Source organism: Hylobates moloch, unplaced genomic scaffold (genome assembly GCF_009828535.3).
Source record: "Hylobates moloch isolate HMO894 unplaced genomic scaffold, HMol_V3 SCAFFOLD_16, whole genome shotgun sequence".
Taxonomy (NCBI): domain Eukaryota; kingdom Metazoa; phylum Chordata; class Mammalia; order Primates; family Hylobatidae; genus Hylobates; species Hylobates moloch.
In genome coordinates, this window is record NW_026652291.1 from 27,704,630 (window position 1) to 27,730,833 (window position 26,204).

Genomic DNA, 26,204 nt, shown 5'->3' on the forward strand with positions numbered 1-26,204 from the left:
AGGTCCTAAAATTAATACATAGGAAATCTTTATATAATTAAATAATACCACTGGATAAGATTACCACTGTTAACCTTAAATTTTCTTTTTTTTTTGGGAGACGGAGTCTCGCTTTGTCACCCAGGCTGGAGTGCAGTGGGCGATCTCGGCTCACTGCAAGCTCTGCCTCCCAGGTTCACACCATTCTCCTGCCTCAGCCTCCCGAGTAGCTGGGACTATAGGCACCCACCACCACACCTGGCTAATTTTTTTTTTTTGTATTTTTCATAGAGACGGGGTTTCACTGTGTTAGCCAGGATGGTCTCGATCTCCTGACCTCGTGATCCGCCCGCCTCCGCCTCCCAAAGTGCTGGGATTACAGGCGTGAGCCACCACGCCCGGCCCCGTAACCTTAAATTTTCTACAATGTATGTTAAATGTGACCTACAGAAACCAACATACTGTCATTTAGTAAATCCAACAGAGACAGTCTAGCATTAAGACAGATTATTCACTTGTGTGTCAAAGGCATTGGTTTGTTTATAGGAACCATGTACGAAAAACATAACCAAATTGTAGACTCACTCCATGAAGTGAGATGTTTATGCTATGAGAAGCAGGTAGAAACAGGCCAGCCAAGAGAATAGCACATTCCTGTCTCCTGGGATGGTGAACAGATAATTCGTACAGTTAAATATTCACGCTGTCTCTCTCCCCGACCCCATCTCCTCCCTCTAGCCCTCCCCACTTTCTCTGGCTCTCTCTCTACTTTTATTTATATATTTTTATGAAGCACATATAATTGAAGATGTATATAATGTAACTCAGCCAGGTGTGGTGGTGGGCACCTGTAGTCCCAGCTACTTGGGAGGCTGAGGCAGGAGAATGGCGTGAACCTGGGAGGCAGAGCTTGCAGTGAGCCGAGATCGCCCACTGCACTCCAGCCTGGGCAACAGAGCGAGACTCCGTCTCAAAAAAAAGTAGGCCAGGCGCAGTGGCTCATGTTTGTAATCCCAGCACTTTGGCAGGCTAAGACGGGAGGATCACTTGAGCCCAGAAGTTCAAGGTTACAGTGAGTTATGATTGTGCTACTGCACTCCAGCCTGGGCAACAGCAAAAACCTGCCTCTAAAAACAGGGCTGGGCGCTGTGGCTCATGCCTATAATCCCAGCACTTTAGGAGGCCAAGGCAGGTGGATCACCTGAGGTCAGGAGTTCGAGACCGGCCTGACCAACATGGGGAAACCCAGTCTCTACTAAAAATACAAAATTGGCCGGGCATGGGGTGGCTCACACCTGTAATCCCAGCACTTTGGGAGGCCGAAGTGGGTGGATCACTTGAGGTTAGGAATTTGAGACCAGCCTGGCCAACATGGTGAAACCCCATCTCTACTAAAAATACAAAAATTAGCCAGGCATGGTGGCAGACGCCTGCAATCCCAGTTACTCAGGAGGCTGGTGCAGGAGAATTGCTTGAACCTGGGAGGCAGAGGTTGCAGTGAACTGAGATCGTTCCATTGCACTCCAGCCTGGGTGACAACAGCAAGACTTCATCTCAAAAAAAAAAATACATAATTATAATTAGCTGGGCGTGGTGGCGGACGCCTGTAGTCCCTTCTACTTGGGAGGCTGAGGCAGGGGAATTACTTGAACCTGAGAGGCGGAGGTTGCAGCGAGCCAAGTCGTGCCATTGCATTCCAGCCTGGGCAACAAGATCAAAACTCCGTCTCAAAAAAAAAAAAAAAAAGTCAAGTCACAGACGTTAGGCCCTGAGAAATTGGTTTTCTAATACTCTGTTAGTAGGGATGTAAATTGCTGTAGCCCCTAAGGCACGATTTGGCATCATGTAATGTGTGACTTTTTATCCTACTTTGACCAGGATAGTCCTGTAACTCCTTTTCCACCCAGAAGTGGTCTCTCATTCCATGATAATTTATGTGGTCATCCTGATAATGTTTTCAAATGTGTACCCTTTGTCCCAGTAAATTTCACTTCTAGGAATTGAGTCTGTGGAAAGTAATCAGAGCTGTCCAGAAAGATTTTTGTGTGAGAATATTTATAATAGAGAAAATATGAAATATACTCAATATCCAGCAACAGGGAGTTAAATTCATGTACTTTTCAGCACGTGGCTACTGAGCACTGTTCTTTGGCTGCACAAGTACTTTCCTTTGTGGAGCTTGTATACTGGATATGCCATAACCCTATGTAGCCTTTAAAGGCCATGTTTTACAAGAATAGTTAGAGATGAGGGGAAATGTTTATACTATATTTAGGTGAGAAATCCAATTATGAAGCTGTCTATAGTAACCTAATTTTGTATAGAATGTTGACATTTTTATTTTATATTTTTTTGTTCAGACCTCTCAGGGATGAAATGTTTACATATTTTTTTTAACTGGAATGATGTGAATACCAAAACATGAATGATGGTGGAATTACAGTTGATACTTATTTGCGCTTTTCTGTATTTCTGATTTTTAATTTTTTTTTCTCTTTCTGCGCACCCCCCTCTCCCCCTGCCCCATCTACTGGCCACCAGAGTTATTTGATTTTTTTGTTTTTTGTTTTTTTTTTTTTGAGACAGAGTCTGGCTCTGTTGCCCAGGCTGGAGTGCAGTGGTGCAATCATAGCTCACTGCAGCTTCAATCTCCTGGGCTCAAACAACCTTCCCACCTCAGCCTCCCAAGTAGCTGGGACTACAGGCACCACCATGCCTGGCTAACTTTTCTGATATTTTTGTAATGACATGATTTCACCATGTTTCCCAGGCTGGTCTTGAACTCCTGAGCTCAAGTGATCCACCTGCCTGAGCCTCCCAAAGCTCTGGGATTACAGGCATGAGCCACCGTGCCTGGCTTGTCTGATATTTTTAACATTAAAAATCTTTTTAAAACATTTTTTTAAGACCGGGCACAGTGGCTCATGCCTGTAATCCTACCACTTTGGGAGGCCAAGGCGGGCGGATTGCCTGAGCTCAGGAGTTCAAGACCAGCCTGGCCATCATGGTGAAACCCCATCTCTACTAGAATACAAAATAATTAGCCAAGCATCATGGCACGTGCCTGTAGTCCCAGCTATTCGGGAGGCTGAGGCAGGAGAATCGCTTGAACCTGGGAGGTGGAGGTTGCAGTGAGCACAGATCACGCCACTGCAGTCCACTCCAGCTTGGGTGACAGAGCGAGTCTACGTCTCAAAAAAAAAAAAACAAACTTTTTTTTGAGACAGAGTTTTGCTCTTGTCGCCCAGGCTGGAGTGCAATGGCACGATCTCAGCACACTGCATGCTCTGCCTCTCGGGTTCAAGCAATTCTCCTGCCTCAGTCTCCCTAGTAGCTGGGATTACAGGCGCCCGCCACCACACCTGGCTAATTTTTGTATTTTTAGTAGAGACAGGGTTTCACCATGTTGGCCAGGCTGGTCTTGAACTCCTGACCTCGTGATCCACCCACCTCGACTTCTCAAAGTGCTGGGATTACAGGCGTGAGCCACTGCGCCCAGCCAAAAACAAAAAACTTTTTTTTTTTTTTTGAGACGGAGTGTCGCTCTTGTCGTCCAGGCTGGAGTGCAGTGGCGCAATCTCGGCTCACTGCAACCTCCGCTTCCCGGGTTCAAGTGATTCTCCTGCCTCAGCCTCCTGAGTAGCTGGGACTACAGGCACGTGCCATGATGCCTGGCTAGTTATTTTGTATTCTAGTAGAGATGGGGTTTCACCACGTTGGCCAGGCTGGAAGAGGAATTTTCTCTGCACTTCCTCTTATTTTAAAATATGTCTGGCTAAGGTGGATCCACTCACTACTCTCTGCTTATTATTTTGGTAGAGCCTCTTGCCTGTTGCTCTTTTTTTGCACCCCATGTCTGGTTTTTCCTGGAAGGGTGCCAGGGCCTCAGACATAGATGTCCTGCTGAACAGGACAGACTCAGCAAGACTTGGCTTTCCAGTGTTCTCATTTTCTTAGTTCTTTGGTCACTAAGATAAGCTGGTCTTACCCCATTTCTCTTTTCCCTTAATCTAAAATCTTGGTTTATTAGGGTAAAAAAAAAAAAAAAAAACCCTACCCTAGGTGGATCCAGTAAGGCAAATTAGAATGGTAATGAGGCAGAAGGGAGCCCTTGGGGTGACTTGATCTCAACGTGATTGACAGGAGGACCTAGAAGAAAAGACACCTCACCTGTTTTCTCCTGTTTCCAAGGTCACAGTAGAAGCAATGCAAATCTAATGTCTTAGCCTGAATGGTAAATTTCTACCGATTTTCCTTTTGATCAGCTACCTATACAAATTTGAGCCCTCCTGGAGATGGGTTTGTTGGCTCTAATTTTATTGGTAAGACAGATTTCTGGCCGGGCACAGTGGCTCATGCCTGTAATCTCAGCACTTTGGGAGTTCGAAGCGGGTGGATCACAAGGTCAGGAGTTCAAGACCAGTGTGGCCAAGATGGTGAAACCCCGTCTGTACTGAAAATACAAAAATTAGCCGGGCGTGGTGACACGCGCCTGTAATCCCAGCTACTCAGGAGGCTGAGGCGGGAGAATCGCTTGAACCCGGGAGGCAGAGGTTGCAGTGAGCCAAGACTGGGCCACTGCGCTCCAGCCTGGGCAACAAGAGCGAAACTCTTTCTTAAAAAAAAAAAAAAAAAACAGACTTCTTATTAAGATAAGATGGTGCAGTAGATGGAAAGTAACATTGAGTGGTTACCAGAAAAGCTAATTCTAGTAAAAATTCCAACACTTAGCTGTGTGACCTTGACTAAATCTTCAGCTGAGCCTCAGTGAACCTTTTTGAGCCCCAGTTAATCTCATCTATAAGGAGCTTGCCAAGTAATTCTTGTGTTACCTACCACCTCTGCAGTGCTACATTTCTAAAATGAGAAGTTAATCTCACAGAAGTTGGATAAACAGCAAACAAAAGTTACCTCATGAGCAGCAAGATTTTTGGTAAGGAAATGAAGTGTTAACCAAGTAAAACTAAGGGAGAACAAAGCAAAACTGGAACTTTTCTGAAGAAAACAATACAAATAGCCAATAAACATCTAAAAAATGCTAACCTCACTAGCAGACAGAAATGCAAGTTAAAGCAATAGATGTACATTTGTACCCATTTATTTGGCAAAATTAATTACATTATCTCTTGACTCTCACTCACATTCTAATTCCTTTTTTTTTTTTTTTTTTTTTGACTCTTGTTCTGTCACCCAGACTGAAGTGCAGTGGTGCTATCTCTGCTCACTGCATCCTCCGCCTTCCGGGTTCAAGCGATTCTCCTGCCTCCACCTCAAGTAGTTGGGATTACAGGCATGCACCACCACACCCAGCTAATTTTTGTATTTTTAGTAGAGATGGGGTTTCACCATGATGGCCAGGCTGGTCTCCAACTCCTGACCTCAAGTGATCCACCCACCTCGGCCTCCCAAAGTGCTGGGATTACGGGTGTGAGCCATTGTGCCCAGCCCACTCACATCCTACTTCTAATCCCACAGGAAATGTTGGCTCTACCTTTCAAGTATCCAGAGTCTAACTACTTGTATTTACCTCACTGTTACTGCCCTGGCCCAAGCCACTATCATCTCTCAACTGGGTTATTACAATAGCGTCCTAATAGCTCCTCCTTCCATGCTTGGCCCCCTCTTTTTATCCTCCATATTTTATCCTCAACATAGCAGCCAGAGTGAGGCTATTAACACCTGAGACAGATCATGTCACTCTTGTGCTCAAAACTCTTATGTTGCTCCTCCCTCTGAATACAAGCCAAAGTCCTGTCAATTGCCTACAAACCCCTACCCATCTGGTCTGCCATTTCCTCTTGGTCCTCTCACCCACTCTGTCTCAGCCACACTGGTCTCCTTGGTTTACTTCTGAGGATGCCAAGCACATTCCTGCCTCGAGACTTTCACACTGAACTGTTTCCTTTGCCTGGAATGCTCTTCTCCCAGAGATCTGCACCTTCACTGCCTTCCAGTCTTAGCTCAAATACCACCTTGGTGAGACCTTCCTTGACTACCCTCATTGAAAGTTTCAATTCTGCTGCCATTCCTAGTTTTCTTTACATAGTATGGTAAATACTCTGTTTTTTCATAGCATTTCTGATATAACATTCTACATAATTTACTAAATAAGGAAATAATCCTTTTAAGGAAATAATGATAATTATTGTCCCCTTCCACTAGACTGTAAGTGCCACAAGGCAGAGACGTGCCCTGGTGTCTAGTACAGTTCCTGGCACATAGTAGTTACTCAGTATATGTTGAATGAATGGATATTCATTGTAGGTGTGGACGTGTGGAAATGGGCACTCATGTACTACCGTGGGAATGTAAATTGGTAAAGCTTTTGGAGGCTAATTATCAGTGTTCACATAAATTTTGACCTAGCAATTCTACTTCCTTAGTATCTTCCCCATAGAAATACATGGACACAATATGTGTAAAAAGATATTTATCACAGTGTTGTTCATAACAGTGAAAAACTGGAAACAACCCAAATGTTAATCAGTACTAAAAAGATTAAATTATGGTTCATATGCACTATGGAATAGTATGAATATGTATTCCTTCACAAGAATGTACTGACATCAGCAGGGCTCCAGGATATTTTGGTTAGTAAAAACAAGTTGCAAAATAATAAATACAGTGTAAAAACATGTAAAACTATTATATATGTAAATATATATATAAACTAATATGTAAAAACTAAACAAGTCTTTTTTTTTTTTTTTTTTGAGATGGAGTTTCATGCATATCGCCCAGGTTGGAGTGCAATGGCACAGTCTCGGCTCACTGCAACCTCCGTCTCCCAGGTTCAAGCGATTCTCCTACCTCAGCCTCCCAAGTAGCTGGGATTACAGGCGCCAGCCACCATACCCAGCTAATTTTTGTGTTTTTAGTAGAGACAGGGTTTCACTATGTTGGCCAGCTTGGTCTCCAACTCCTGACCTCAAGTGATCCACCCGCCTCGGCCTCCTAAAGTGCTGGGATTACAGGCGTGAGCCACCGTACCTGGCCTAAACAAGTCTTATCTATATATGCACATATGTTTTTTTTGTTTGTTTGTTTGTTTTTGAGACAGAGTCTCGCTCTGTCACCCAGGCTGGAGTGCAGTGGCGCGATCTTGGCTCACTATATGCACATATGTTTGTAAATGCATGGGGGGAAAGGATACGTCCAAGGATAAGAGTGGGGAGGAGAGAGATTAGAAGATTGTAGAAGGTACTTTCTACTATGTGATTTTTCGCCTTAGATTTTTTTAAATTTTTTAAAATTTACGTTTATTTATTTATTTATTTATGAGACAGGGTCTCACTCCTTTGCCCAGGCTGGAATGCAGTGGTATGATCTCGGCTCACTGTAACCTCTGCCTCCTGGGTTCAACTGATTCTCTTGCCTCAGCCTCCCGAGTAGCTGGAATTACAGGCACACACCACCATGCCCAACTAATTTTTGTGTTTTTAGTAGAGACGGGGTTTCACTTCATTGCCCAGGCTGGTCTCGAACTCCTGGGCTCACGCAATCCTTCTGTCTCAGCTTCCCAAAGTGCTATGATTAAAAGTGTGAGCCACCATGCCCAGCCTGGTGTTTATATTTTTATGAGAATTATTCACATGTTACTTATATATTTTTATTATTTATTTATTTATTTACTTATTTGAGAAGGAGTTTCGCTCTTGTCGCCCTGGCTGCAGTGCAACAGCGCGATCTCCACTCACTGCAATCTCCACCTCCTGGGTTCAAGGGATTCTCCAGCCTCAGCCTCCCAAGTGGCTGGGATTACAGGGGCCCACCACCACACCCAGCAATTGTTTTTGTATTTTTAGTAGAGACAAGGTTTCACCATTTTGGCCAGGCTGCTCTCGAACTCCCGACCTCAAGTGATCCGCCCGCCTCAGCCTCCCAAAGTGCTGGGATTACAGGCATGAGCCACGGCACCCGGCCACTTACATATTTTTATTTTATTTTTTTTTTTTTTTGAGACGGAGTCTCGCTCTGTCGCCCAGGCTGGAGTGCAGTGGCGCAATCTCGGCTCACTGCAAGCTCCGCCTCCCGGGTTCACGCCATTCTCCTGCCTCAGCCTCTCCGAGTAGCTGGGACTACAGGTGCCCGCCACCACGCCCGGCTAATTTTTTTGTATTTTTAGTAGAGACGGGGTTTCACCGTGGTCTTGATCTCCTGACCTCGTGATCCACCCGCCTCGGCCACCCAAAGTGCTGGGATTATAAGCGTGAGCCACCGCGCCCGGCCACATATTTTTAAATTATTTAAGTTATATGTAGCAAACTTTAAAGAATCATATGCAGTAATAAAAAATAATTGAGGAAATGTATCTTTCTCTAAACTCTCTGAAAGTTTTTGTGTTGTTATAAATAAGATCTGATAGTATGTTAAATCATGGGAAAAGCAGCTGATTTTGGCTGCTGTCATAAACACTAGTTCTGGTCTCTGAGTTGGATTCATCATGGGCTGGCCAGAGAATGTTCAATTGTACCTATTCGGGCAAGAGAAGCAGCCCCTTACCTTGTTTTTCTATATCCTAAAGTATATTGCTGTGCTCAGAAACCCCAATAGAAATAGGAGGCTTTGGTTGCTAAGGCAATAGACAGTCAACCTTAAGGTTGAGCCACTTGTGAGGGCTATAGTCCTCTGAAAAAGATTACTGTATTCTCCTAGGGACATAGCTGGGCAGATAGCATTGATAGCCACAGGGCCCTGTGGTGTATTATTTCTGTTTTCTCTGTGGCGATGGCAGAAGCGAGGAGTGGTGGAAACTGCTGTTTTTGGCACACTGAGGGGTGTTTGTGCACATGTACACTGTGTATTCCCTTTTCTTGTTAGGTATTAATTGTCCTATCCCCCAAAGTGAGCGTAGGCCTACAAGTGTGGCCACCAGTGGCTGTCTGCTTCCGTCTGCTCTCATCCACAGTAATCAAGCACTTCCTGAGAGCCACTGGATACTGGACCTACAGGCTTTATATCCTCATTTTTAACAGGTGCTCAGCAGAAGGGCTCCAAGCTCAACAGGAAAATCGTGAACAAACTGTGTTTCTGGCTATGGAAGATTTTTCTCTGTCTTTGAAGACAGTGATGCTATGTCTGTGTTATTAACCAACTCTTCTTGCCTTTGGAAGGTCACGTAGTGTAAGAATTGCCTAAGGGAGTGAAATAAACATCAGTATTGCTACTGTCAGTTAGGTATCAGGCCCTTGTTATTCATCCAGCAACTACTGAGCATCTATGAAGTGAGTCACTGTGTTAGGTGAATGTAACAGGCATTGTTTCTGCCGTCGGGTCCTTCCATGAGTGGGAAAAACACCTACGTAAGTAGGGTTGCCATAAAAGTATGCTCCCGTGGGCCAAGTACAAGGTGCAGTGGGAGGGGCAGTTAACCTAGAAATGGCAATGACAGGCTTCCTGTAGGAAGTGACATAAAAGTGGACGAAGAAGGAGCTAGACTTAGCTTCACTACCCTCCTATTTGGCTAAAGGCCGTTTATTATCTCCTCTCTTGTTTCATTGGTCTTGTGGGAATAAGAGCATCTGGGAAATTTTGAAGACCTTTTTAGCCTTAATAGTTTATGACTCTGTATGACCCACATGATAAAAATCATTTATTTTGTTCATCGCCCTTAGCACAATCTGCTATTATATCTTTTGTTTACTCTTTATTATTTGTGTCCTCCAAAGAAGAACAGGCTTTTTTCCTTTTTTTTTTTCGTTTTTTTTTTCTGTCTTGTTCTGGGCTATTTCCCTGACACCTAGAATTGTTATTGGTACATAGTAGCTGCTCAATTAAATATTGTTGAATGAAGAACATTTTGTCATATTCTTAATGTGATGTTGTATATCACAGAAGTCCTTTGCAAATAGTTGGCTGGAGAAGGGGGACAGCATCTTTTTAAGCATTTACACATATGCAAGCAGCCTTCTTTCTAGGGATTCCCTGTTTATCCTGAGTGGGAATGTGGCTCCAAAAGGCACTGCTAGCATCACCAGCTAAACCTAACCCAAATATTAGGGATCATTCCACTACAAGACACAAACCCACTAAATTACAAAAAACAACCAAGGGCAGGAAGTGCAGCCAAGCCTCACTGGGGACTAGAATTGGTAAAAAAACATCAGGACTCACAGCAGCTGCCATATTCCACTCTCCCCCACTCTCCCCCACTCTCCCTCCCTCTCAGTTTTTTCCTGCCTGTCTGCTTTCTTCTTATTGCAACCCTCTTTGTTAATTTTACTTGCACAGGGCTGCCCCTAAATGGCACCTTCAGTCCCCAGTTTTCCAGGTTGCCTGCATATAGATGGCCTAAATCCAGATTGCTGGAAGAAAATCAGCTTGGCATTTTTTGGATTAGTTGTCTACCCCAGATCAGTTACCTGTGGCCCTGATGATACAGAGGACTTAACTCCAAAACCAAACAAAGAACAATGGATGGATGGAAAGGAAGTAATTAGTGGAAGAAATGACTGGCAACTCTAATGGTGGTGTTATACACATTTTCCTTCTGGAATGAAGTGCTAGGTGACTGGACCAGGAGATGATAAAAGTGGAGTGTGTCGGTGGCTCTCTCCAGCCCCCTTCACCAGACACTACTCCCAGGCCCCAACCCACCCCCAACAAAATCTACCCGTGCCCCCTGTGCCATCTCCCCTGCTTATTGCCTCTTGGGCTTTGTCAAAAGGTTGGAGACAAGGGTGAGGCATCTGGTGCCCCCATGGTCCCATTGCTTTGGAGACCAGAGGCAATTGAGGTGCTTTCAGCCAGAAAAATATAATTTAAGGGCTTGGCATCTGGCTGGGAGCAGACAGCTATGTTGCCATGGCAATGCCTCGCCTCATTTAACAGCAACATATCCCCAAGTTTGGTCACATCCACACTCAGGCACATATAGCACCCTGTCAGCAGCCCCTGTGATGTGCACACATTCACCTCTGGCAGAAATCCCTCTGCAAGATGCAAAGCCCATTCCCTGCACCCTCCTCTCATCATAGACACCCACACTCCCTCATATCCTTTCCTACAACACCTCAGCCAATCAGGTAGATTCCAAAAACACCTCCGGACAGCACAGAACACTCCAGGGAATTTTTTGTTTTGTTTTGTTTTGTTTTTGAGACGGAGTTTCACTCTTGTTGCCCAGGCTGGAGTGCAATGGTGCGATCTCGGCTCACCACAACCTCCGCCTCCTGGGTTCAAGCGATTCTCCTGCCTCAGCCTCCCAAGTAGCACCTGCAACCACACCTGGCTAATTTTTTTGTATTTTTTAGTAGAGACGGAGTTTCACCATGTTGGCCAGGCTAGTCTCGAACTCCTGACCTCAGGCAATCCACCCACCTCAGCCTTCCAAAGTGCTGGGATTACAGGTGTGAGCCACCATGCCTGGCCACTCCAGGGAATTTTGAGTGCTCTGTGAGTGCAGACCCTCTTAAATAGGCTCACACCACGAAGGCTGCTGGGGTCCCTGTGCTTCTTCAGCATCCCTAATATGAAACTGTAGCTCCGTCTTCCTTTACAAATCTTTGTGTGTCGTCTCTAATCCTTTAATAATGCCCAAGAGGATGGTAATGAGGGAGAGGAGCAGTGGTGGCCAGCGGTGCACAAATCTCTGTTTTCTTGAGAGCAGAGGTTAGCCTCTAGGGGTCAGGTACAAGGACCAAATCCCTGCAGTAATTACCCAGAAGCCCCCAATGCCTACTGATATTCTGTTTCTGCCCCTCCCTTAACCCAGGCAGTGGTAAACAGGATGGATTAGAGAAGAGAGACTTGAAAGCACAAGATCATTTATTGCAACACTATTTATAGTAGTGAAAAAATAGAAATTGCCTAAATGTCCGTTAACAGGAACTAGCTAAATACACTGTGGCTCATCTGTATAATGATGGACCCTATGGGGTTTAAAAGAATTATGCAATCCATGTGTATCATGTGAAAATATGTCAGTATGTAAAGTGTGATCCCACCAATTTTTTTTTTTTCCTGAGATGGAGTCTCGCTCTGTCGCCCAGGCTGGAGTGCAGAGGCGCAATCTCGGCTCACTGCAACCTCCACCTCCCGGGTTCAAGCAATTCTCCTGCCTCAGCCTCCCAAGTAGCTGGGACTATACAGGCACACACCGCCACGCCCAGGTAATTTTTTGTATTTTACCAGAGACAGGGTTTCACCATATTGCCCAGGCTGGTTGCGAACTCCTGAGCTCAGGCAATCTGCCCGCCTCGGCCTCCTAAGATTTTTTTAACTTTAATATATACAAATGGATATTGATAATGTGAAGAAAAAGTCTGAGAAGGCTGGACACAGTGGCTCACACCTGTAATCCCAACACTTTGGGAGGCCCAGGTGGGAGGATTGCTTGAGCCCAGGAGTTTGAGACCAGCCTGGGCAACATAGCAAGACCCTGTCTCTACAAAATAATAATAATAATAATAATAATAAATTAGCCAGGCGTGGTGGCATACACCTGTAGTCCCAGCTACTCGGGAGGTAGGATTGCTTGAGCCTGGGAGGTCGAGTCTGCAGTGAACTATGATCGTGCCACGGCTCTCCAGCCTGGGCAACAGAGAAAGACCCTATCCCCCCAAAAAATTAATTAAATTTAAAAAAAGAAAAAGGTCTAAGAAGAGTGGGATCGGGAGAGGGGTGATGGTGACAGTTTCAGTTGTCCTTTGCTGCATGACAAACTTAGAGGCTTAGAACAATAATAACTTGTTATTTTTCCTGATTCTGTGGGTTGGCTTGGTAGCTCGTCGACTAGGTTCCCCTGAACTCACAGATGCAGCTGCATTCACCTAGTGCTGGCTGCCAGCTGGGCTTCCCCAGGTGCCCACATGGCCTCTCATTACCCAGGAGGCTAGAGTGGCTTCCGTGGGGTCCCAGGACAGCATTCTGAGACCACCAAAGCAGAAGCAGCAAGAGTCCTGAAGGCCGAGGCTCTAGAACTCAACAATATCATGTCTGTCATGCTCTGCTGGTCAAGGCAAGTCAGAAGTTAGCTCGGTTTCAAGGGATGAGGAAACAGACTGAAACTCTTGGTGACATGCATGGCACAGCTACGTTGCCAAAGGGCCTATAGATTGGGATAGGGAGAATCTGTAGCCATGAAACAAACAACTGTCGTGGGCACCTCTCACTTTTTACTCTATGCAATTCTGTACTTTGCATTCAGGTTTTCCTTGTGTAAATTTGAAGAAAAAAATAAGTGGAAGAGTGAATCTAAGAGAGATAAGGAAGAACGATGAGGACTTTGTAGACACATAATTTAGATAGAAATATCAAAGATGACCTAAAGGCTACCAGTCTTGAATACTAACTCATAGCAAGCTTTTTGTTTTTTAAATCAACTGTGAAGAAGAGAAGATTGGAATATCCAAGGCTGGAGATGCGACAACATTGACTAGTGATTCAGTGGGTGAGAAGCATGAATTTTAAAGAGCAGAAGAAGAAAGTATAGCTATTTCACTGGATTCCCATTTTACAGGAAATAAATGTAATCAGCCTTTGAAATAGCTATACATATGCAGAAGATGTATATATTATCACCAAGCTATCAAAATGGATGGTAGGTTTTTCATTTTCTCCTGACTCACTGCCTCCTCTTGCTGGACGTTAAGTAAATTCCAGAACCACATTCCCACCCATAAAACAAAAGGATCCTCCCTTAGAAAGTATTTGTTTTGTTTTGTTTTGTTTTTTTAAGTGAAGATTTCACATTTATACAACATTCTTGCAAAGTTGGTTTGTTCCATCGGCATGGATGATTTAACAAAACATTAGCCTCAAAGGCTTGGACAAAGACGGCCAGGAAAAAAGAAAATGAAACCTTATTCTCAAAATAGCAACTTCACTGGAAGCATCGTGATTCTCCCTGTGTTCTGAGTCAGGGCCTTGTCTATACGCAGCACCGTGGAAAGCCTGAAGTTAACAGAGAATTCCCAGGACACAGTAGGGACAGGCAGAAGAATAAGACGACCAGAAAAACACCAGGGATGCAGAAGTCATCTGGGCACTGACCCCACAGGGAAGAAAGATGTCGTGCGCAGACGACAGGACCACTGATGTAAGGAAAGGATATGACGGGGGAACCGTCTTCCTCAATTCTGATGTTCCCTTCCTGCATAGGTTAATGAGTGGCACTTCCGGAACTCTCTCTGCCCCACTGCTCCCTCCTCTCCTGGTGGGTATGGGGGAGGAGCAGTGACTGTTTCCACTGGTTTTTTGGTGGGGAGGGGAGGAAGGTTGTTTGTTTGTTTGTTTGTTTGTTTGAGACAGGGTCTTGCTTTGTTGCCCAGGCTGCAGTGCAGTGGCACGATCATGGCTCACTGCAGCCTCTGCCTCCTGGGCTCAAGCGATCCTCCCACCTCAGCCTCCCGAGTAGCTGGGACCACAGGCATGCACCACTACACCCAGCTAATTTTTCTATCTATTGTAGTGATGGGATTTCACCATGCTGCCCAGGCCGGTCTCATACTCCTGGGCTCAAGCAATCTGCCCATGTCAGCCTCCCAAAGTGCTAGGATTACAGGTGTGAGCCACCATGCCCAGCCTGTTCCACTGTTAATTTTGAGAAGAATACCTGGGTATCTTTGGCTCAGATCCATACTTCTGTCTCTGTTGGGCATGATTCCACCTGTTAAGTAGAAGTTGTCTCCCCTTCTTCATGCTTCTACTCTGCAAGGGGAGGTCTGTGCTCCACCCAGTGTTCCTTAGGTCTGTGTGGGTGTCCACCTAAATTCTGGGGTTTGGGATTGTCAGGCTCAATTGGCTTAAGCGACATCCTGCAATTTGGCCTCTTATCACTAATGAAAGTGATATTTCACCTTCCATATTTACTTTTTGTTTTATTTCTTGGCCACAAAACCCACCCCAAGCCCAGGGCAGCTCTTGGTGGGAATTGGCCAAAGCTTGCCCCTGCAGGCTGGGCTGTGGAGTGTCCACACTCATGGTGTGGGTCTGAGGCAGGGCAGGAGGAGAAGGAGGCCTCACCTCCTGGAAAGGAGATGATGCACGGAGGTCTAGGTCTCCACAGTACATCGGGGTGTTCCTTTCCTTCCTCCTCTTATCTGTAATCTAGCAAGTGTACGCAGGGGCTGCATGCCTCTTCACAGGCCAAGAATAGCAGCCCCTCAACAATAGGTGGGTGTGGTGTCACTTCTGAGCCCAGGCCTCCCTCTAGTGACCAGTCAGGAGACAACAGCCAGAGGCTCTTTGCTACTCTCCTGCACCTCTTCCAGAACCTGCTTTCCAGAAGACAGATCTGATCCTGTTGTTCCTGGCTTAGAAACCTCAAAAGCAAAAAGCAAAACCTCCCAAGCTCCCTGCGTTCCCACATGCCTTCAAGCCTCTTAGCCTGCTTTATGTTATCCCAGGGCCAGCCTGGAGGCCCTTCCAGGTTTAAGCCAGCCTATATCTCCAGGACGGCTCAGAGCCAGCTTCCAGCGCACACACACACACACACACACACACACACACACACACCTCCCTCCACCACCTGGTAAACACACACACACCCCTCCCTCTACCACCTGCTACACACATACACACACATGCACACACACACACACCTCCCTCCACCACCTGTTACACACAGACCTCTGTCCACCACCTGTTATGCACACACATACACATCATCTCTGCTACATAAAGTGCACACACACACAAGTTTGAATTCTGCAACCCCTCTCCCACCCGCTCTGCTGCACACAAACACACACACACACACACACACACACACACACTGTCATCCTCCACTGCCACACTGTTTGTCACACGGAACACACCATAGATTCCCTGCCTCCTTTTTGTTTTTTTTTTTTTGAGGCAGAGTCTCGCTGTGTCACCCAGGCTGGAGTGCACTGGCACAATCTTGGCTCACTGTAACCTCCACCTCCTGAGTTCAAGCAATTCTTGTGACTCTCTCTTTTTTTTTTTTTTTTTTTTTTTTTTTTTTTGAGACGGAGTCTTTCTCTGTCCGCGCGATCTCGGCTCACTGCAACCTCCGCCTCCTGGGTTCACGCCATTCTCCTGCCTCAGCCTCCCGAGTAGCTGGGACCACAGGCGCCCGCCAACACGCCCGGCTAATTTTTTTGTATTTTTTAGTAGAGACGGGGTTTCACAGTGTTAGCCAGGATGGTCTTGATCTCCTAACCTCGTGATCCACCCGCCTCGGCCTCCCAAAGTGCTGGGATTACAGGCTTGAGCCACCGCGCCCGGCCTTCTTGTGACTCTCTTTTGCTGACAATAAACCACCCACCTTTGTCCATCAATAAAACAAACCTTGACTCCTCCATAAAGACTCACATAACAGCTTCTTTGTGGCTTGCTCCAGCCCCTGTGAGAGTTAACGGCGGCTCCTTGCTGGTTCCTGAAGCACTTTTGTGCAGAACAATCGCTAACATCTATTGAGCCCTTAACGCCAGCTGAAGGTTCCACAGGGATTACCTCATGTGGTCTCACAGTAACCCTCAACGCCAGGCGCTGCTGTCATCCTCGTTTTACAGATGTGGCAAAGGAGAAGAGAGGGGCTAAATCATGGGCCCGAGGTGACCCAGAGAGCAAGAGCTATGTGGTGCCCATGTGCTCCCTGGGCCAGGGCTCTTCAGCAGGCACCCTTGCTTCCTGCCCGCTGAGAGCCCCTTCAGAGAGAGGCCTGTTCTGCCTCTGAATGCCCATCATGAAACACCATAGCCCTGTGCTTGGAGCCTGCTAGACCCACCATGCATTTCCTGAATTGAATGGCAGGCAGGAAGGGCTAGCTCTGCCTACTACCATCTTTCTCAGGCCCTTTAGGTCTGAACCCTGATTCTAAATCTCCCACCTATGGCCAAAAAAATCTTGTTTCCCTGCACCGAGCCAGTCAGATATACTTAGCAAATGAAGGCAGAAGCTGTGGGCACAGTTTGCAGTGTAAGGACGGGGTATAAATTGGGGCTAGTTATTAAAACAGCTGATCCTCCATTCCCCACCTCTAACCTAATTAGCCCCAAACCGGCCAGGAGTTGGTGCTCATCCCCAGGTGCTCCCTCAGGACTCCAGCGTGTCCCAGAGGGCTGCCTCCCTGACCCAGGGCCCCGTCCCTGCTGCCCTTCCTCCTGCCATTTGGCGGGGCTGCGGGCAGCCTACCTTTGCCCCCTCTCCTTACTTCCTTTCTGGCCACTTTCCTGTCTTCTGTCTTCACTCACTTTAATTTAGGCAACACGCATTAAATAAACTCCTTTTTGGCTCACCTGGAGTGCTCATTTGCTAAGCTGCATCCATTTCCTCCTTTTTTTTTTTTTTTTTTTTTTTTTGAGATGGAGTCTCCGTCTCACTCCGTCGCCCAGGCTGGAATGCAGTGGTGTGAACTCCGCATGGCAATTCTCCTGCCTCAGCCTCCTGAGTAGCTGGGACTAGAGGCGCCCACCACCACACCTGGCTAATTTTTGTATTTTTGGTAGAGATGGGGTTTCACCATGTTGGCCAGGCTGGTCTCGAACTCCTGACCTCCGGCGATCCACCTGCCTCAGCCTTCAAAGTGCTGACATTACAGGCATGAGCCACTGCACCCAGCCCTTTTCTTCCTTTTCTTCAAAGTGGAAACACGAGGTCTCTTTGTTCTTCCTGATTATGAAAGTACTACGGTCTTCTTGTAAAAAATTCAAACACAGCCGTCCATTTTCCCATCAGCCAAGAAGGACATTGTTGAGGCTGGCAGACCTACCAAGGACAGTAACTACCATGGCTTCCGGTGCTTTGACGAAACCCCAGATGCGTGGACTTCTGGCCACGCACCTGTGCTTTCATCTTGTTTGAGAACTCATTGTATCTGTGGGGGTTGCAGCTCTCTATAAGTTTGCTGTGGCTGAACCAAGAAAAAAGACATACACAGATTTCTACAGTAATTATGAGTTCAGTGAAAGATTTTTGAGGAGATGAGGAAGGCTGGTATCTTTCAGAGTGCAAAGTGATTTGGGAATATAAAAAATTTATTTGGGTTGAATTGCCTAGAAGTTTGTCACTGACTTGTGTTCTTGAACTAGAAACATGAATGTGTGGGCTAAGAAATAGTTTCTCTTTTTTTTTTTTTGAGACGGAGTCTCGCTCTGTCACCCAGGCTGGAGTGCAGTGGTGCAATCTCGGCTCACTGCAAGCTCCGCCTCCCGGGTTCACGCCATTCTCCTGCCTCAGCCTCTCCGAGTAGCTGGGACTACGGGCACCCGCCACCACGCCCGGCTAATTTTTTTTTATTTTTAGTAGAGACAGGGTTTCACCGTGGTCTCCATCTCCTGACCTCGTGATCCGCCCGCCTCGGCCTCCCAAAGTGCTGGGATTACAAGTGTGGGCCACCGTGCCCGGCCTAGAAATAGTTTCTCTTGATAAAGAAACAATTAACATATTTTTTAAAAAATCGAAACACAGGCCAGGTGCGGTGGCTCATGCCTATAATCCCAGGACTTTGGGAGGCCGAGGCGGGCGGATCACCTGAGGTCAGGAGTTTGAGAACAGCCTAACCAACATGGAGAAACCCAGTCTCTACTAAAAATATAAAATTAGCAGGGCACGGTGGCCCATGCCTGTAATCCCAGCTACTCAGAAGGCTGAGGCAGGAGAATCGCTTGAATCTGGGAGGAGGAGATTGCAGTGAACTGAGATCGCACCATTGCACTCCAGCCTGGGCAACAAGAGCGAAGCTCTGTCTCAAAAAACAAACAAACAAAACCACAAATGTTTAAAGTAGAAAGTGAAAGTGGCCAGCCATCCCACTACAAGATAATCAGTGTTTTCAATTTGGTTTATAGCATTCCAGATTAGCATGTGTGTGCATGAGTTTGTCATTTTACGTTTTTGTTGTTGTTTTTGGAGACAGAGTCTTGCAGTGTTGCCCAGGCTGGAGTGTGGTTGCAGGAACTCGGGTCACTGCAACCTCTGCCTCCCGGGTTCACGAAATTCTCCTGCCTCAGCCTCCCAAGTAGCTGGGACTACAGGCATGCACCACCAGGACTGGCTAATTTTTGTATTTTGGTAGGGACAGGTTTTGCCATGTTGGCCAGGCTGGTCTCCAACTCCCGACCTCAAGTGATCCATCTACTTCAGCCTCCCAATGTGCTGCGATTACAGATGTGAGCCACCGTGCCCAGCCTAGTTTGTCATTTTACTTTAATTTGAATCATAAATTAAAATCTGTCTCTCTCTCTCTCTCTGTCTCTCTTTATTCCAGCAGCCCTAGGTTGAAATCACAATGCTGCTACAAGGTCTTGGTCAAAAGCCACCCAGATTCATTCTGACAGAATGCTCTGGCTTCAGTTGGGGAGGAATCAGACAAGGGAGTATTGGAACGTTTCCTTCCAGTGGACTCCTAAGGTCCTTAGAGCCACTAGTCATAAAAGCTATACATATAGGCAGGGCGAGGTGGCTCACGCCTGTAATCCCAGCACTTGGGAGGCCAAGGCGGGTGGATCACCTGAGATCAGGAGTTCGAGACCAGCCTGACCAACATGGTGAAACCCCATCTCTACTAAAAATACAAAAATTAGCCAGGCATGGTGGCGGGTGCCTGTAATCCCAGCTATTCAGGAGGCTGAGGCACAAGAATTGCTTGAACCCAGGAGGCGGAGGTTGCAGTGAGCTGAGATCGTGCAATTGCACTCCAGCCTGGGCGGCAGAGCCAGACTCTGTCTCAAAAAAAAAAAAAAAAAAAAAAAAAAAACAAAACAAGAAAACTCCACATATAAAATGGCTTTTTCTAACCCATGGGAAAGTCTTTTTATACCATTTCCCCAGAACAAGACTTCTATTTACTCATATTTACCAAAACTAAGAGATCCGTTGGCATCACGTTTCCCCCTGTAATAATAAAATATCACCACACTCAGGTAATTTGCTGGCTTCCCTTCAGGACAAAGCAGAGGATGGCAGAGTACTGGGAGGCAGCGGGGACTCACTTTAGCAGACGTTCGTTTATTCATTCCACAAGCATTGGCTGAGGAAACAATGATAATCGCGGTTCCTGCTCACAGGCTATGGGAATAATGCGTCTTCTCCACAGAGTGCCAGCGGCATCAAGGGTAAAGTACTCAATAGAAGGTAAAATGCCAGACATGGGTAGAGCAATGATTACTGTGACACACTTCTGGACTCATGAGAGCTTGATGCATAAAAACCAGGAGAGCAGTTACATCGTTTTCTAACAAGAGATACAACTTTTTTTTTTTTTTTTTTTTTTGAGAAGGAGTCTGGCTCTGTCACCAGGCCTGGAGTACAGTTGCACGATCTCAGCTTACTACAACCTCCGCCTCCCAGGTTCAAGTGATTCTCCTGCCTCAGCCTTCTGAGCAGCTGGGATCACAGGTGCCTGCCACCAAGCCCAGCTAATTTTTGTATCTTTAGTAGAGACAGGGTTTCACTATGTTGGCCAGGATGGTCTCTATCTCTTGACCTTGTGATCCACCCGCCTTGGCCTCCCAAAGTGCTGGGATTACAGGTGTGAGACACCATGCCCAGCCTGGAGATACAACTTTTAAATGGGCCAGGCATGGTGCCTCACAGCTGGAATCTCAGCATTTTGGGAGGCCAAGGCAGGAGGATCGCTTGAGGCTGGTGGTGGGCCAGCCTGGGCAACATAGTGAGACCCCAACTCTACAAAAAATTGTAAAATTGGCTGGGCATGGTGGTGCGTGCCTGTAGTCCCTGCTACTTGGGAAGCTGGATTGGGAGGCTCACTTGAGCCCAGGGGCTCCAGGCTACAGTGAGCTATGATTGCACCACTGCACTCTAGCCCAGATGACAGAGTGAGACCTTGTCTCAAAAAAGAAAAAAAAAGATTGGCTGCTTTTGTTTCCTGATCATATTCTCCCCCATAGGTTTATAATTAAAAATGAGAATAATAGTGTATATAATATAATGATAATAATAAGAGTTACTCTTCGTTGAGTGCACACTATGTGCTAGGTACTAGGCTGAGCCTGTTATCTTCATTTTCTCATCTAAATCTCTCTACAACACTATGTGGTGGGTACTGTTTCTTTTCTTTTCTTTTTCTTTTTCTTTTTCTTTTCTTTTCTTTTTTTTTTTTTTTTTTTTTTTTTGAGATAGGGTCTCACTCTGTCACCCAGGCTGGAGTGCATTGGCACAATCTCAGCTCACTGCAACCTCCGTCTCCCAGGTTCAAGCAATTCTCCTGCCTCAGCCTCCCAAGTAGCTGGGACTACAGGTGTGTGCCACCACACCCAGCAAATTTTTGTATTTGTTGGTAGAGACAGGGTTTCGCTATGTTGGCCAGGCTGAGTGGGTACTGTTTTATCCCCACTTTGCAGATGGGGTTCAGAAATGTTTAGGGCAAATAAGTTGAGACCCAGAATTCAAACTCAGTTCTGCCTGCCACCAAGACCCAAGCTCTGAATTGCTCACTTATGGTAACTCTTCCCATCTGGGAAACCAGATTGTAATCTGGACTCAGAAGAAGGGACATTAAATTAAGTGGAGATCCTTAAACGCAACTCAGACGTAACTGAGCCTTTTTGGAGCCCGTCTCAACACAACAATGTACCACAAACCAAGCACAAATCTGACTCCCAAAGCCTCTGTGCCAAAAGTCTATTTTCCCAAAGGTTTTCTGAAAGAGCCAAGAGGTTACACATCACAAAACATCCTAAGCATTTTGTTTCAACATCTTTTCCCCAAAGTCCTCCTTCTTCTAGCAGCTGTCCACAAGCCCTTGCTCTACCTTCTCTCTACTTCATCCCACTCATTCCTTTTTTTTTTTTTTTTAAAGACAAGGTCTAGCTCTGTCACCCAGGCTGGAGTACAGTGATGTGATCCTAGCTTATGGCACCCTCAAACACTTCAGCTCAAGCGATCCTCCCACCAGCCTCCTGAGTAGCAGGGACTACAGGCCTGTGCCACCGCACCTGGCTAATTTTTGTATTTTTAGTAGAGACAAGATTTCATCATGTCGCCCAGGCTAGTCTAGAACTCCTGGCTTCCTGTGATGCTCCTGCCTCGGCCTTCCAGTGTGCTGGTATTATAGGTGTGAGACACTGCACCTGGCCCATTCCTTCCTTTTGAACTCTTCCTCTGCTTCATCTGAGACTTCTCCTCCTTCCTCCAGAATTTTACCCTCATTACTATCTCAGAGATTACAGACTGATAACTCCAAACACAGCCTACAAAAGTGTTTTGTTTGGCTGTTACTGCTCTTGGAAGTGGGGCAGGTGCTTCAGTTAATCACTGGATCACTGTCCTCCCTTCCCTATAGTCTGTGGACTGTGTGTCTGAGGGTCACTTGCTCTTTGTCATCCTCCTAATCCATGTAAGTAATTGGCCTGACCTCTTGGATCTTGGATTTCCAGTTATTGGCCTGAACTCTTGGATTTCCAAGCCCAAGCCCTTTTTCTTCCTCCGTCTTTTTTTTTTCTCTCTCTTTCTTTCTTTCTTTCTCTCTCTCTCTTTCTTTCTCTTTCTTTCCTTCCTTCCTTCCTTCTTTCTTTCTTTCTCTCTTTCCTTTTCTTTCTTTCCTTTCTTTCTTTCTCTCTCTTTCGAGACATGGCCTCACTCTATCACCCACACTGGAGTACAGTGGTATGATCTCAGCTCACTGCAACCTCTGCCTCCCAAGTTCAAACGATTCTCCCACCTCAGTCTCCTGAGTAGCTGGGACTACAGGCGCGTGCCACCATGCCCAGCTAATTTTTGTATTTGTAGTAGAGATGGTGTCTCACCATGTTGCCCAGGCTGGTCTTGAACTCCTGAGCTCAAGCGATCTGCCTGTCTCAGCCTCCCAAAGTGCTGGGATTACAGGCATGAGCCACCGCTCCCGGCCTCTACTTTTTTACTTGGAACCACAACATGATAACCAGTGCAGCTAGACTTTGGAGACGACCTTGGGGTGGATTTGTCTGCCATGTCTATGAGTGTATTTGGACACCTTGGAAATGTGTCACTGATTAGGAAGACTGTAGCTCTGGTTCCTTTAAAAAATTCCATGCCTGGGCACATCAGCTCATAAGAAATTACCCAAGTGGGTGCACAATGAAGTGCATGCACCCTGCCCTAAATTGAATGCTGATCAAAGTTCAGGCGTATCTCCTAGGGACCCACTCTTATCATAGATTAAGAGTCAATTGTGCAATAAAAAGTGAATCCTTATCATATCACATGGTGATAAATAATACAGGTTGTTTTATTTTATTTTATTTTTTTTGAGATGGAGTCTCGCTCTGTCGCCCAGGCTGGAGTGCAGTGGCGCGATCTCGGCTCACTGCAAGCTCCGCCTCCCGGGTTTACGCCATTCTCCTGCCTCAGCTTCCCAAGTAGCTGGGACTACAGGCACCCGCCACCACGCCCGGCTAATTTTTTGTTTTTTAGTACAGACGGGGTTTCACCGTGTTAGCCAGGATGGTCTCAATCTCCTGACCTTGTGATCCACCTGCCTCGGCCTCCCAAAGTGCTGAGATTACAGGCGTGAGCCACCGCGCCCAGCCGCTGTTGGCTTTTTTGGTATCTCCTTTTCTAAGCATGTGTTGCCAGTCAACCCCTTTTCAACGAACTTCTTTCTTGAAGTAGGTCCATAGCGTTGATCCACCTACTATGTCAAGTACTGCAAATCTGGAAGCCATTCTACGTCTTTAACATAGATGTGTATCTCTGCTCAAATCCACTGTGAGTGAAATATTTTAAAATTATTGCAGTAACACATGTACATAGCAAAAAAAGGCATACCAGAGATACATGGTAAGTAAATTATCTCTCCCTTCCCTAACCCGCAGTGCCACTTCTCAGAAGTAATTATGTGAGGAATTTCTTATCAGGGCCAGTTTCACCGGAGTGTTACCGATACAGTCACACAGGCTCCCCACTCAGAAGGACTGTGCACGTTTCATTTAATGCTCTGCCATTGCCTTCTTGAATTTTGTTTTGTTTTTTTTTGTTTGGTTTTTTTTTTTTGAGATGGAGACTTGCTCTTGTCGCCCAGGCTGCAGTGCAATGACACAATCTTGGCTCACTACAACCTCCACCTCCCAGGTTCAAGGGATTCTCCTGCCTCAGCCTCCCAAGTAGCTGGGATTACAGGTGCCTGCCACCACGTCCGGCTAATTTTTGTATTTTTAGTAGAGATGGAGTTTCACCATGTTGGCTAGGCTGGTCTTGAACTCCTGACCCCAGGTGATCCGCCTGCCTTGGCCTCCCAAAGTGCTGGGATTACAGGAGTGAGCCACCATACCCAGCCAATTTTAGAAATGTAATTTAACTCATTGTGAGTGCTTGGTAGACAATCCACATAGCCTATAAGTAATGACAGCCTGAGCTATGGGTGTCACTTATAGAGCTGGAGAACTTATTTTTTGTTTGTTTATTTGAGACAGAGTCTCTCTTTCTTGTCCAGGCTGGAGTGCAGTGGCACAATCACGGCTCACTGTAGCCTTGACCTCTCAGGCTCAAGGGATCCTCCCACCTCAGCCTCAAGAGTAGCTGGAACCACAGGTGCACATCACCATGCCCAGCTAATTTTTGTATTTTTTGTACAGATGGAGTTTCACTATGTTGCAGAGGCTGGTCTTGAACTCCTGGGCTCAAGTGATCCTCCCGCCTCGGCCTCCCAAAGTGCTGGGATTACAGGCATGAGCCACCACACCTGGCCCTTCTCAGCTTTTCTATCACTAATTATCTGCATTAAACATTCTCTGTTTCAAGTGCTCAAAGTGATTTCTCCTTTCCTGGTTGACCCCTGAATGATTCTCCATATAATTCTTGCAGACTGTGATATATCTAGCTCTAGTCACTGGTAATACAATGTGCTGCATATGAAATTCATTCTAAAAGTAGGCTGACTGGAGTTTGAATCCTGACTCCAACCATTTCCTAGCCTCAGTTTCCTCATCTGCAAAGTCAGGATAATATTAAAATCTATCCTGTAGGGGAAATAGTGCTTGAAACATACTTAGCATAGTGCTTGACACAGAGTAAGTGTTGAGGGTTAGCTAATATAACAGGAGGAAGATCAGGGGCTTATGAGAAGCTGACAGTGTCAACCGTAATTCCCGGACTGTTCTCATAATTTATGGTGTGTGCATTGTACAGCATTGTAAGCTCTTGTGTAGCATCCTAGAAACATGTTTATAATCCCCTACCATGCCCAGAACAGTGATTAGAACATAGGAGAGCCTCAGAAAGTTGGCTTGTTCTTGATTTTGTAATTACCACAGAATACCTTACATTAGGCCTCCCGTTTTTCTATACTGCTTAAAGCTGGCCCTGATCTTGTCCTTAGTTTCTGGGCCTTTGTTTTTGAGACCGAATCTCGCTCTGTCACCCAGGCTGGAGTGCAGTGGCACGATCTTGGCTCACTGCAACCTCTGCCTCCCTTGTTCAAATGATCCTACGGCCTCAGCCTCCTAAGTAGCTGTGATTACAAGTGTGCACCACCACACCTAGCTAATTTTTGTATTTTTAGTAGAGATGGGGTTTCACCATTTTGGCCAGGCTGGTCTTGAACTCCTGACCTCAAGTGGTCCACCCGCCTCGGCCTCCCAAATCACTGGGATTACAAGTGTGAGCCACCGCACCCACCAGTTTCTGGGCCTTTAACCAAAGGACTCCAGTATCTGCGGAGTCCCGTCTCCTCTCCCTACTCACCCCTCACATACCTGACTCAGACCCCAGCATTTAAAACCAAAAGAACTGCTGAGAACTCCAGACCAGAAATCAGCAAACTTTTTTGTAGAGGGCCAGATAGTAAAGATTTGGGGTTTTCCAGGACACTTATAATTTCTCTTGCAACTACTCAACTCTGCCTTTGCAGTGTGGAGCAGCCATTAATGAATGAATGTGGTCGTGTACCAATGAAACTTTATTGCTGGACACTGACATTTGAATTTCATATAATTTTCACACTTCATGAACTATTACTATTCTTTTGACTTCTCTTTAACCATTCAAAAGTGTAAAGACCATTATTGGCTCTCAGGCTGTACAAAAACAGGCAGCAAGCAGGATTTGGTTGGCAGGTCATAGTTTTCGGTTGGCTTTTGCTCAAGTTCCTGTCTTATTTTGTTCCCCTCTTTCTTTCCTTCTTTGCTGTGTGACACTAAGTTACTCAGCCTCTCTGGGCCTCAGTTCTTTACCAGTAACTCTGGAGTGGCAGTAGATGAGTGTTTTTCAAAACCAGATCATCAGTAAGAATGGGATGGAGGGAGGAACAAGAGGGAAGCTGTTGGTTTTGTAGTTTTATTGTTTTTCATCTCTTTTATCTGTTTAGACTTACAGGTAACAAT

At 46.0% G+C, this 26,204-nt stretch overlaps 1 pseudogene; it reads left to right on the forward strand.

The window, feature by feature from the left end:
* Positions 1-193: 193 nt before the first annotated feature.
* On the forward strand, positions 194-24,100 carry LOC131381426 (uncharacterized; annotated as a pseudogene).
* The last annotated feature ends 2,104 nt before the right edge of the window (positions 24,101-26,204 follow it).